The following is a 12165-nucleotide window of genomic DNA, read 5'->3' on the forward strand; positions in this document are numbered from 1 at the left end:
CTCCAAGCGCGAGACCCTCCAGGAGGCGGGTGGTATTTTATGTAATTCCAAGAAGAAATTAAAGAAATAGTGCACAACCGAGGTGAAGCGATCGGAAACGGCTCAAGCAGGGCCCTGAGAACGGACGGGCCACCAAAACCAACGAAAAGGAAGAAGAACCTCATTTCCTCCTCCCGCTCCTCATCCGATCGTAATAGCGTTGTGTTTATCTTTATGCCGTTTTAAAGTATGGAAAAATTAAATTAATGCTTATCGTTTGTTTCTCTTGCGCTTTGCGCTAATGGAAATGGAATGGTAGGGTGGCGGCGTAGCACTCCCCGGTGCACTTCGAAGTGCGAATAAAATGGCGTCTTGCGGCCGCCAAATTAAACAAAACCGACCGAGAGACGCTTAACGCTGGCCGGCTGCCCAGGCTGTCGTAAAACTTGTATCTAGAATGCTGATGCGTGGCGCTGCGTTTTGATTAGCGCTTGCGCAAGGGGTGTGATGAGCGTTTGCGCTGGTGGCTTGCTTCGTTTTTACGAGTTCCGAGAAGTTTGCTCCATTGTGTGTTTATGGATGAGCCCCACGCAGTAGGCACGGCAAAAGTAATTGTAATTTTTGATGAAGGGTTTTCGCCGAAGAAGAAAGCGCCTGGCTGAGGAACTGGGGAAATGCATAATGTGTGCAATGTGAGTGCTTTTTGGATTACAATTTTTGATTGGATTGCGGTGGGTACATTCAAAACTCTCAAGGCGGTAAAAATATAATTGTTAAGGGTGTATAATTATGTATAATAGTATATTAGTTTGTCAAAAAGTCTTCTTTTAACAGTGCAATAGAAACCTTATCCTTATCGACAAGTATACGCATAATGCTACTGACAGGCTCCCCTTACTAATGTGATGACAGCAAAATCACATTGATTCCGTTGACTTTCAATAACTTGTGTTTTAATTAAAATGTAATCACAAACCTCGGTACCCAGCCCAACTGCAATTTCAACCTCTACCAGGCATTGCTGGATTACACTCAAATGCCGAACACGTAAAATGATCTTCATTACCATTAGTTTTATCACGGGCGGCGCTTAAAATTATATTATTTAGAATTATTTAAATTGCTGAAAATTATAGTTCCCCACATCCCGGCTTTCCCGTTCCCACTCTCGCGGCTTTATCGAAAAAAGCGAGGAAAGGCAGAGAAGAAGATAACGCATCTCCACGCAGTCCCATGTGTATTATAAGCGTTTATTATCAATTATGTTTCAACGATTACGGACACTACTACCACTACTACTACCTCCACTACTACGGACGACAGTGAGTGCGTCGGTCACACGGTGTCCCGAGTCAACTTCGATTGCTCTCAGTCCGGTCCGGGGCAGTGGAAGCGGTTTATTATCGCTAATAATAATTTTATCCGAATGCGCAAAACGCACTGCCACGAGAGAGAGACAGCGAATGAGAAAGAAAGCCTTCATTCGATCGAGCTTCTTTCCCTTTCACACGAAGGTTTCGCGTTTTCAATTAACTCTCGGCAAAAGCATGGAGTGCTTCAGTTTTTATTCTTCCTGTCACAAACTCTCTGGGCAGGGCAGGGCTTGAAGACTTGGTGATCCATTTTCATTAGCTCGGTCTCTTGCTCCGGCTTGGCCGGGATGGGTAATGCCAAAGCCGATTGCTCACCTTTCGAAATGGCGAAACGGGGCAAAGTGTGAAGAAATAACGACAACACCACCAGCACTACGATCAGGAAACGAGAAAGGGAAGGTGCATCCGGTGCAGTTGCCTGCCTGAAAATTGAATTCAATTTCGTTAGCCAATTAGACAGCAGGGCAGTCGGGATCATTTTGTCGCTCGATCGCGCGCCCGGTGACGAATAACGCTTCGAAACCGCAGCCGTGATGCAGCAGCCTCAGTACCTTTGGAATTGGTTGTGCCGTTGCACTTAGAGGTCATAAAATAAACGCTTCAATTTGGATTGGGTTTGGCACTTCGGGGCGGAGGTGCAACGTGCTGATGAAACGCATCCGTCCGTGGCGTGGCAGAAGCTCTACACAACGGCGTTTTTTTTTTATTCTTTTTAATACTGTTTGATTACGAGCTTGACCGGGGCAGGCAAGGCTTCCCGTGTTTACTTGGTCCCCTTTTGTTCCTGTTCGTTTTGGTGCAAGTTTACGATCTTAACCACCAAATTGACCAAAGATAAGTCAATTTCCGTTTCATCCCTTTTTTTCAGCACAAGAGTAAATTAACTTTACCTAAGAATCGAAGGTGTGTGTGTGTGTGTGTGTGGAGCGCTTTTCTTTCACTCATCTCCCGTACAAACATCCCGTGTAAGTGTGCTATTGATTCGCCCTTCGTGCATACCCGCTCCCTTTAGCTCCACAGTGAATTACCGTCGATCAAGCTGCACCCGAAGTATTTACCATAATTGATGATCGTTACTTACTGGATCGTTCATGTGCTGTGTGCGCGCGGAACGGAAATGATTCTAACCGATGATCGAACCCAATCCGATGTGGTGGAAAGCAAATGAAGACAAGCGAAAGAAGCAGCGGAAGCTCACTTACTCCCATTTTGGTGCAGTATTTTCGGTTGCCTAAAGTGTTAAACAGCAGATTAATTCGTCCGGGCTGTGTGTGGAGCGTACCTTTGCTAAATTGAATCGACACCTAAATCAATTTGTTTTCGACAGGTTGAAATCTACCTGTTTCGGCTTGTGGCCGGCAAAGATGTGAGGGAATGCTGCCGAACAAATTGCAGCATTAAGTGGAGTGGCTCTTGATTAGTTAGTTAGCGAAGAGAAGGAGGATCGTGAAGAAGGAATTGCTTGGAAGTGCTTTTGGAATTAGTGAGCGTATACTATGTTGCATGAAATGAAACGATCTTGCTTTGAAAAACAATGAGCAGGGGAAAGAAATTGTACCTAATTCACTGTTTCTATTGCTATCTAATTTTAAAACACTAAATGTGATTGTGTCTTCTAAACTAGAGCTTTTTCAACAAATCGCCAAAACATACACGATCCACACATCGTCATGTGATCTAATGTTATTATACAATTAGTGCTCATTTCACTCCTAATGAAGACATTCCGGTAGACAATAAACTTGCAGTCGGCTGGCTCGGCTCGAAATGGGAGCATTAGCGCACCTTAGCCATTAGTTTAATGCCTAGCTTAAGCATATCATGATGAACGATCTTGACAAAATATCACGATATGGAAGCCACAAAGCGGGTTTGCTCCACAACGGGCCACACCCGATCGACTTCTGTATCGTAGAGTTTCTTGTGTATCAGTCTTGATGGTCTTCACGATCGTGTCTGCGTATAGTAAGAGTTGAAAATCTGTTTGTAATATGCGATTAAATGCAAAAACGAAGATATGTTTAGCCTTAATAAGACTCGATGACAACATAAAGCGGTGCTCGTTAGCGTTTGGTTTAAGGTTAACTTTTGCACAGCACTTCCTCTCGTATGTTAGACAACAAGCACTGTTATGTCGGAGGCAACAACTGAAACCGTTGGCTGTATTCATTTCATGGACGATTTGAGTGCTTTTGCATCACTTTACGCTCCATTGCTGGTAGCTTTCGGTTGCTGGAATGAAGTTGGCGGAAGGTTTTGAAATTATAGTTTTCTAGCTGGTACTCAGGGGTTGCCTAGAAACTCTTGAAAGAAAATCTGAACAACTGTGAACACAAGTAAATCAATGAACAACTCATACGACAAGCGTTTGATGGTCTACTTCATGTAATTCATTTTTACTTCATATCCTTCGTATAGACGCTTCAAAATATCATTATATACATATTATGCAAAAACAATAGCGTAATTTGAATTTCCCTAACACAAGACACATCCCGATCTGCCCCAGCTCCCTCGCATATGATTCCCTCCTTTTACTCACTAGAAAGTGACCAATCACACGCCGACTATCCCGCTTAAGCCGCTCGAAATGAGATTTGACAAAGTAGAATGTGAGAACCGGCACAGTTTTCCCACCCATCGGGCCATCGGGCTTTGTTCCGTGCGGCTAGTAGTAATAGTTTTCCCAAGTTTCGCCCATCACTATTGCAGTTAGCGGGCTGGAGGCTCCCCCCACCGGCTGGTAATTGCTTCTATTAAATGAGGTGGAAGCATGTAATTGCTGGGTATAGTGGTGGGGAGCATGGATCGAAGTAAGCCTGATTGCCGCCATGCCAACCGCCCGGGCCGCTGTGTTCTAATATCGGAAATTGATATTTTAATCATATGTCCATCCGGGCCAGAGCTCATCCGTTTGGTTGGGGGGGGGGGGGGAGGGATTGTCGATGCCGCTGTGAACAACGGCTGGCCGGTACTGCACGGAAAAGCCCGTTGGTGGCCGGGGTCGAAGGAAAAACCAATCTGGAGCGCTGTAATTAAGCTCCAACCGGTGGCGTCAAATGTCTCATCGGCGTGGACCGAGTTGACTTTTCCACGAGAGCCATTAATTATGCGGCCGGCTCGGTGGCCGGCATGTTTGCTCATCGGCTGTTGACCGCTATCGCAACAAAGAAAACCCCGCCACAAGCCCCAAACTTTGCAAGAACGTTTCCCTCTCCCGCCTAGGACCGAACTATCGTAATCAAAAGTCATTAGCCATGGTTACAGCTGAAATTGATCCATGGGCCATCGAAATAATGAGGTCGCCTAATTGCGTTCGCCGTGCTTCCCGTGCTCGGGTCATGTGACGAGTGTGCGTGCGCCCAGCGGCATTGCCAGGGTGTCCCGAAATGTCAACAGGAAACAAATTATTATTTAATCGTTCGCTTGTAATATAATTAGACGCGGAGGCCGCGGAGGGCGCGCTACGATGTCAGATTTTTGTGGGGCCTTTTGGGCGAGGGAAAAGCAATACAAAAGCGAGCGAATTTCTTTGTTTCGGTGCGCGCGCTTTCGGTGGTGAGCTTTCGGGGGCTTGCGGGCTTTCTGATCGGGCTGATAAGTTGACAAATTGGGTTCCCCTTTTTCTAACCCAATAACCTGTGGCGCTGCCGGTGCCGGCACCACTTGATGTGATTTTGTGCTCGGTGGGGTGACTTAATTTGAGCATGCAAAATAAAACGTTCGGTTCGGGGTTTTCGGGCTAATTTCAAAATAATCACTTTTTTGTGGGGGTTTTTGCTGAGCTGAGGCACCGGGACGGGAGGGTTGAGGGCGCCATCGCTCGAAAGGACTTATTTACATGAAGCCTACTCTAGCCTAGCCTTCCCTACCGAGTGGGAAGAATACTTGTACTGATTTTTTATGGTGCGACGAAGTCAAAGATGTCTTTTTAATTATGAGAAAATGTGAAAGAATACCCACAGGATGACAAGAAGAAGCCGTGTAGACCAAGGCTTATTTGTTAGATTCATGTAATTTTCTATCCCCATTCTTTTGTAGCTCACTTTGTATCGCTTATCACCTGAAAAGGGGCTCCCGGGTTTGAGGAAAGAATATAAGCTTTCTGCATTGAAGAAAGGCCCTCGCCCCTCCACGAGATAATAATCAAAAACGCCTGTTCGGCGTTTGTTCAATAATTAGCTATTCGTTAATCATATTCTTTGAATCAATCGCTAACCGAAGCGTGATAAAGCGAACTTTTCGCTCAACGCGCGCGCTCGCTCAGCAACAACGTACACCACGTGCAAAACTGTACACAGAAGAAGGGTAGGCACAGTTTAAGCGGAAAGAGTGCCAGGAAGCAGGTTTGCGCATCGAAGAAAGCGCAGCGAGAGAAAAAAAAAACGGAAAATCATGCTCTGCAAACAACAGCAACGAAGAATGGCGCATGAGAAGCAACCAGCTCGCGCTACCAGCGTTCGCGTCATATTTGGTCGTTCATTCGTAACGCCGGATCAATCGAATCATTAAAGCAATTAAAAAGTGGTATTTCATCTCAATCGGTGCACCGGCAGTTTGGGCAGGGGTAGGGGACGGAGAGGTGATGTTTCTAATTTAAATATTTGGGCTTTCGATTACACAGAGGCCCCGGGACCGACGCGATCGCTCCGGCTGCCGGTCTTTGCCGGTCCGGACATCGCCGGGACCGTTTAATGAGATCAAGCGAAGGAAAAGCCCGGGATGGATCTAATTAAAAGATGAATTAGAAAAAAAAAAACACACACAAACACACACATACAGCCCGGTCCGGGATGTTTGCTTTGTGCTTCGATCCGGTGGCCGTGCCACGGGACGACCATCGTTAGCGAAACGCGCACTATTATCAGTGTGCCTCGATGTGATGCTGACGAACAGAAGCTGGTTTAATTAGAAAATTGATCGGGCTGTACGGGGGCCGCTGAATTAACGATCGGAAAAGTGACTGAGCTTTGCGAATGGGTGCGCCTCCCTCTTCATGTAGGTTGCCTTTCCCCGGCCAAACCATCAGCTCAACATTGTTTCGAAAGTTTGTGCTGTCAAGGTGTTGGAAAGATTAATGATCGCGGGGTTGAGCGTGATCTTGACGGCGACCGGAGAGGTTGAAGAGGTAGTGAGGGTCATCTGAGATGGGTGGAGGGACAGGTTTTGCCTGCAGGCTGCAAAACAGGCTGCACTTCTTGACCCAGGGCATTGAGGCTTAAGTGTGTGCTTGTTGTTTTCGGGTTAGTGCCTCATGTAACTGGCGGTAACGTAAGGATTAATTCCTGGTAGTTTAATTCCTAGAAGGAGATCATGTTGTGGTAAATTTAAATTGGAAAATCAATGCCTAGACGGTTGTGATTGAAATTAATGATGGACTTTGCAGCCCTGAAACGAGCTTTTACTAGGCAAAATATTAATATTACCCTGAAAATACCTTGAGCATATCTCAAACACACTCGCACAACTCGTGATGTATACCATCATGTACGTTTGTCAATCAACAAATTAGATCCTCACGCAAAGCACCACCCAAGCAAAAACAAAAACCTCACGTTCCGCTAATGAGTTTAATGCATTTGATTACGATGATTCAAGGGTTTCTCCATCGCTCACTGCATCACAGCGGCGCAAAGCAAATGTACAGACTTTTGTGTCCAAATTAAGCCGTCCAAAGGGAAGCCGGCGGGTGCCTTTGGCATGATCGTTTCCCGGGAACGGAAGTAAATGAACTGCATTACGAGCGTGTTAACAGCCTGTTATGGTGGGGCTGTGGGTTTTTTTGCTGCTACTTCTGCTCGGAATCTGACCGTCCCAAAGGGGGGTGTGAGAAGACAGTGAGTAAAAAAAAGGCTGACATCTCTCTGCCCCATCGTTACAAGATTTGGTGGATTAGCTGCACCACCGTACTGCGGCTGCAAGTGGGTTCGTTAGTTGGGAAAATGTTGAAGGGTTTTTTTTACCCTCACACATTGCCTTCTGTCTCTCACAGGCAAATTAACTTCACCCTAGAAGAAAAACGGTTTCTTTCCAGCCAATTTGTGGGCCGAGATAAGAACAATTTAAGCGGCGAGTTTTTCTCCCTCGCGTGAAGGGGAAAAGTGGATTTGTTTGCTACGTAAAATCACGCTGTAATGAAGTGTGCTCCGATAGTACATTAAAATGGCAAACTTGAAAAGTGGAAACAAATTAACCTTGGTCGGTGCAGTGCATTCACCAATTGCAACGGTGATTGTTTCCGATCGTTATTATTTTGTTATTTTAAATTAATGTTAAGGACACAAGACGCAGTGGTTGATGAGTTAAAGGAAGCTTCAAAAAAACGTTAAAAAATTGAAAAATACGAAACAATCAACAAGCTTCCTGTGTCTACAGTTGTTAAACCCAACTAAGGTTTTGATGTGTAATTGATTCCGTTCAATCAAATCTACAAAAAAAAACAGGAAAATGTGCTCAACTTTTAGCACTCAAACACTCATGATTGATTTGATTGTTATGATGGTATCGCTTTTGGTTGAACAGGCCAAAAAGAGCATGTTTAACGCCAATGGATCAGACACGGATCTTTCATCACGTTGCGCGCGTCCAGACATGATCGTGCCTTGCCGATCGTTCCCTTTCTCAGCTCACTTAAACGCATTGCTCTATTCACACAGCATTGTGACCAATTGTGAACAAACAAAATCCACAGCTTCGATCAAAGATCCCCACAAATCTAACGACTGAAGCGTTAAATAGGCATTCCTGCATTCCTGCACTAAATGGGAAAGCCGAGGGAGCGGGCGTGAGTCGTGAAATTGTGCTTTCGATGTGTGAACAAAAGAGGAATGTGTTTGTGTGTGTGAACAATGAATGCAACAGAGCGCGGGCAATATGGTAAGGATTGCCAACGCGAGCAGACATGGCCAACACTACTGCCCACCGCGCGCGAGCCGTGAAATGAGCTGCCTTTATAATGGGTGTGGATTTGTGTTTTAAGCGTTATTAGTCTCGAAAACAACGTTTGGCAGGCGATTGATTTCATGCATTCCACGAGCTAGTACTAACTGCTTTTCATAAGCTAATTGATGAATGTGTGTTTGCGATGAGAAGCATGCAAGATTCGATCGGCTTGTCTATTTTTATGCGTTAGTTTGATGAGGAAAATTAGTTCAAGTCTGGTTTCGATCTTTTATTAACACAAGGAGACAAAAAAGCCATTTGGAAAAGAAAATTATGAGTTTGAATGATATGCATGTGTACGGATTGCACACTTCAACATCACACACTCAAAAACTCCTAACAAAATTTCGTTGGTTAAGTTGAATGACCTTATTTTGGGGACAAAAGATCCCGTTATTATTAAAGATCCTTCTGTTTAAAACGCTACCTTTGCAAAATGTGTCATTTGCCAGCTCCAGTTGCATTTTACTAATACTACGCCAAGACCATCTGGCTACAACGACTTGCTCAAGTCCTTGCCGTGTCAATAAACTCTCCAAATCGAACCTAAACCAGATGCTGCACACGAACCACAGCAGCAGGGCAGCGCAGCCCCGAGATAGGAGTGTCCAACATAATTGGAACCCTTACCGGAAGCGCAGCCAAAAACAAAGGGAAAAAGCATGAAAGCCAATACCATCGTTTTTTTTTTTTGTCGGAAGAAAGGTCGTCCACACGAGATCACGAGATCTAAGGTGCTTCACAGTCGGCCGATCCCGCTTTGTCGGCGCCGTGAAGGAGATCGGGCAGAGGGTGGGAGAATCCGTTTAGCTTCCCACCTCCCCCGAATTGCCCCCTTTGGATTCGGCACCTCGGCAATTATAGTGCACTTCCTCTTTTCGGCACAATCCGGAACGGTCGAAAGACACCGCAAGAGGTCATGCCGACTTTCTTTTGATATTTCCCCCCGGCTCAAACGGTCACCAAAAGGGCCGCCACAGTGCCACTTGGTACGCGTGGATCTTATGATTCCGGGTGGCCAAATTAAATCATTACGGAAATGAGTAATGCCCGGTGGTCGTGGTCGGAGCGGTATGAGATATCGAACCGGGTGCTGGGTACAGTTTAAAAGGCCGGCGAGCCGCCTTTTGTTGGTTGTTTGTTTTGTGTGTGTGTGTGAGTTGTCGATCGATTTTAAGCCACATAATAAACAATCGGGTGGGCAGCAGTTGATTAGTGGACAGAGCGCTGTTATGATGTAAGCGCAAGAGGGAGCAAAACTGTAATTATAAACAGTCAATTGCGCAATTTGAACCAAGCGACACAGAAGGAACAAAATCGTGCCGGGTGGGCCACAGTTTCTTCCGCGAGCGCGCCATTTTGAACGACTCTGGTCGTGTCTGATCATCTGGTAGAGCTGTAAAACAAACAAATATCTAGCTAAGTGGAGTTTAAATTTCACACATTCCTTCGAAACATTGTCCTGAAAGAAAGCTTCGTCCTAAAGAAAGCAAACGGCAAAGAGTGAGCCCGTGGACGAGTGTGTGATGGGGCATGACTTTCGAATTTCATTCGCATTCATTCCGGTCCAAGCTGGACTAATGCTTTAACCCCGTCAGCATGACGTGCTCTTTGGAGCAAGCGGGCAGCCATCATCACCGACAGCGATCGCGAGCGCGCGCGCGCACATACAACCACTGGACATGCCCCGTTCGTTAACACGTGTGTTTGATTAGGAATTCAACCCCTTCACGGGCGCGTTGCTGTTGTTGTATGTTAACGAGCCTGCGATCTAAAAAAAACGATGCCAGGCGCATGAAATCGACCCCAAAAACGGAGTCTCCCGATCAGCGGACAGTAAAGCGATATGGAAATTATCTTCACCCCGCGATCACCGCGTACGCGACCGGTGGAAAAGCGCGTCCTTTCCGGGCGCGAGTAGCGGGCGGGCGTGCTGACAGCAGTGTCTCCGTGCATATGGGAGTGCTCGTGGATGGGCTGGCATGCCCGCACTAGTCCTCCCGGTGGAAAGGAGAAGTTTGACATTTATTAATCCTAATGGGGCGCATTCATCATTTATCATGCGCACGACGACCCGAGCGTGAACGCCGTCCAGAGAGAGAAGGTAGAACATGAAATCCGTCCGAAGCACCGAAAAATCGATTATACTTTCACACCGTAGGGGGGCGCCGTTGATGGGTGGCTCTTTAATGGGATTCTGTGCTGATGAAGCTGATCACAATATTTTCATATTTGCATTTGGGTCGTCCGCATCGGCAAGCAAGTCGCAAGGCGCGTATTGGGCTGTTTTTGGGGCAGAGATCGCGAGAGTGTGTGCGAGGGAGCTGTTGCTTTCCTCCCGGATCGTGCGCTTGTCATAACTCACGTAATTGATTTTCCCTTAGCTGGAAGATCAGTACGATCGTTTTTCTTCGTGCAAACTTCTGGTCGGAGGGCATTGGATTTCGATCGATCGTGCTCGGAAGGGGCAACAAGGAAGGAAAACGAGTAGACAAGAATCTACCAGCGAGCTTCTCGTTGTACATCAGCGTACACCTCAGGCGTCACTGGAATCAATAAGAGATGTTGGTTGTTTTTATTTTTTTGTTCCTTCAATCCGTACCTTGATCATCCCATTTTCATCTCCGGCAAGGAAATCTAGACGAGAGATGAGAGGAGCACGAAGATTGCATTCGGTTTCTCACCTGGCCCGCCGCAATCGATTTAGCCAAAACGAGATCCACGTACCCGGTGGTGGACGTGGTCAATCAGCGGACGATCGGGGTAATGAGCGATAATTCCGTCATTTGTTTTGATAAATAATCAAATTTCCCGAGCGCTAGCGAACACTCGTTTGCTCGACACGATCAACTGGGCAAACGTTCGCAATAAAACATCGATAAGTGATTTTCATCTTGTTTGCGGCCGGGACGTGCCGTACGCCATTACCATACCCCACCGTGCAACCTGGAACCGGAGCTGATGGCCGTTTATTTCCGCTATGCGGGAATTGTGTGTGTGTTTTGTTGCTCTAGATTGGGGTGTGTGTGTGTATGTGTGCACCCCACAGGGCCATGTTTGCGATCTCGTAATGATCTCGTTCGTACGATCGACCTCAAATGGGTTAAGTGGCTGGCAGTGGTTTTTGGCGTACCTCCGACCACATTCATCTGTCATCGTTAATCGAGCAGAAGGGGAACGTATATAGAATGCGGTAGGGGTCGGGACTGGCTGAAGCAATTGAACTGGAAAGGTAAATTCATAAATTATTGCTCCATAATTTAACCTTCCAGGTGTAGCAGACATTGTTTCTAGGGTGGGTAGGTACGAGGTGTTATTCGATTTGGGTGATGGTGTGTTTAGATGCTTAGATAATGGTTTCGTTTCCATACAAGGCGTTGGTGTACGGGTTCAATGTAGTAGATTCAATGCCACGCATCAATTTTTTGAGTGAGAATATGTAAATAAAAATACCTAGACGAAGAACAGTCATGCGAATCAGTATCCGTTTACAAAGAAATCGTTGCTTACAAGATAATGGCACATATGACTTCAACGATAATCAGACAAAAACCCCCAAAAAGACCTTTTCCTTCGACTTCACTTCCTTCTTGCAATATGGTGCAAATTACCATAATTGATACAATTTAACTGTACCCTGGTAAAAAAAAATCAAACCGGAACCAAATGTGTCTTTAGCAACCGCAATATTTGTTTTGCTAATCCACTTATACCCCGAGACAGCTGTTGGAGCGGTCAATTGTTATGTGTTGTGTGTGTGTGTGTTATATCCATGTCTGGCTTTCCTTACAACTAAAGTAGCTCCAGCAAGCTCTGATTGTGCTCGAGATTAATGGTTGAGTTTGGAAAACAAAACTGTAATTGTAACAGA

Source organism: Anopheles coluzzii, chromosome 3, assembly GCF_943734685.1.
Source record: "Anopheles coluzzii chromosome 3, AcolN3, whole genome shotgun sequence".
NCBI lineage: Eukaryota > Metazoa > Arthropoda > Insecta > Diptera > Culicidae > Anopheles > Anopheles coluzzii.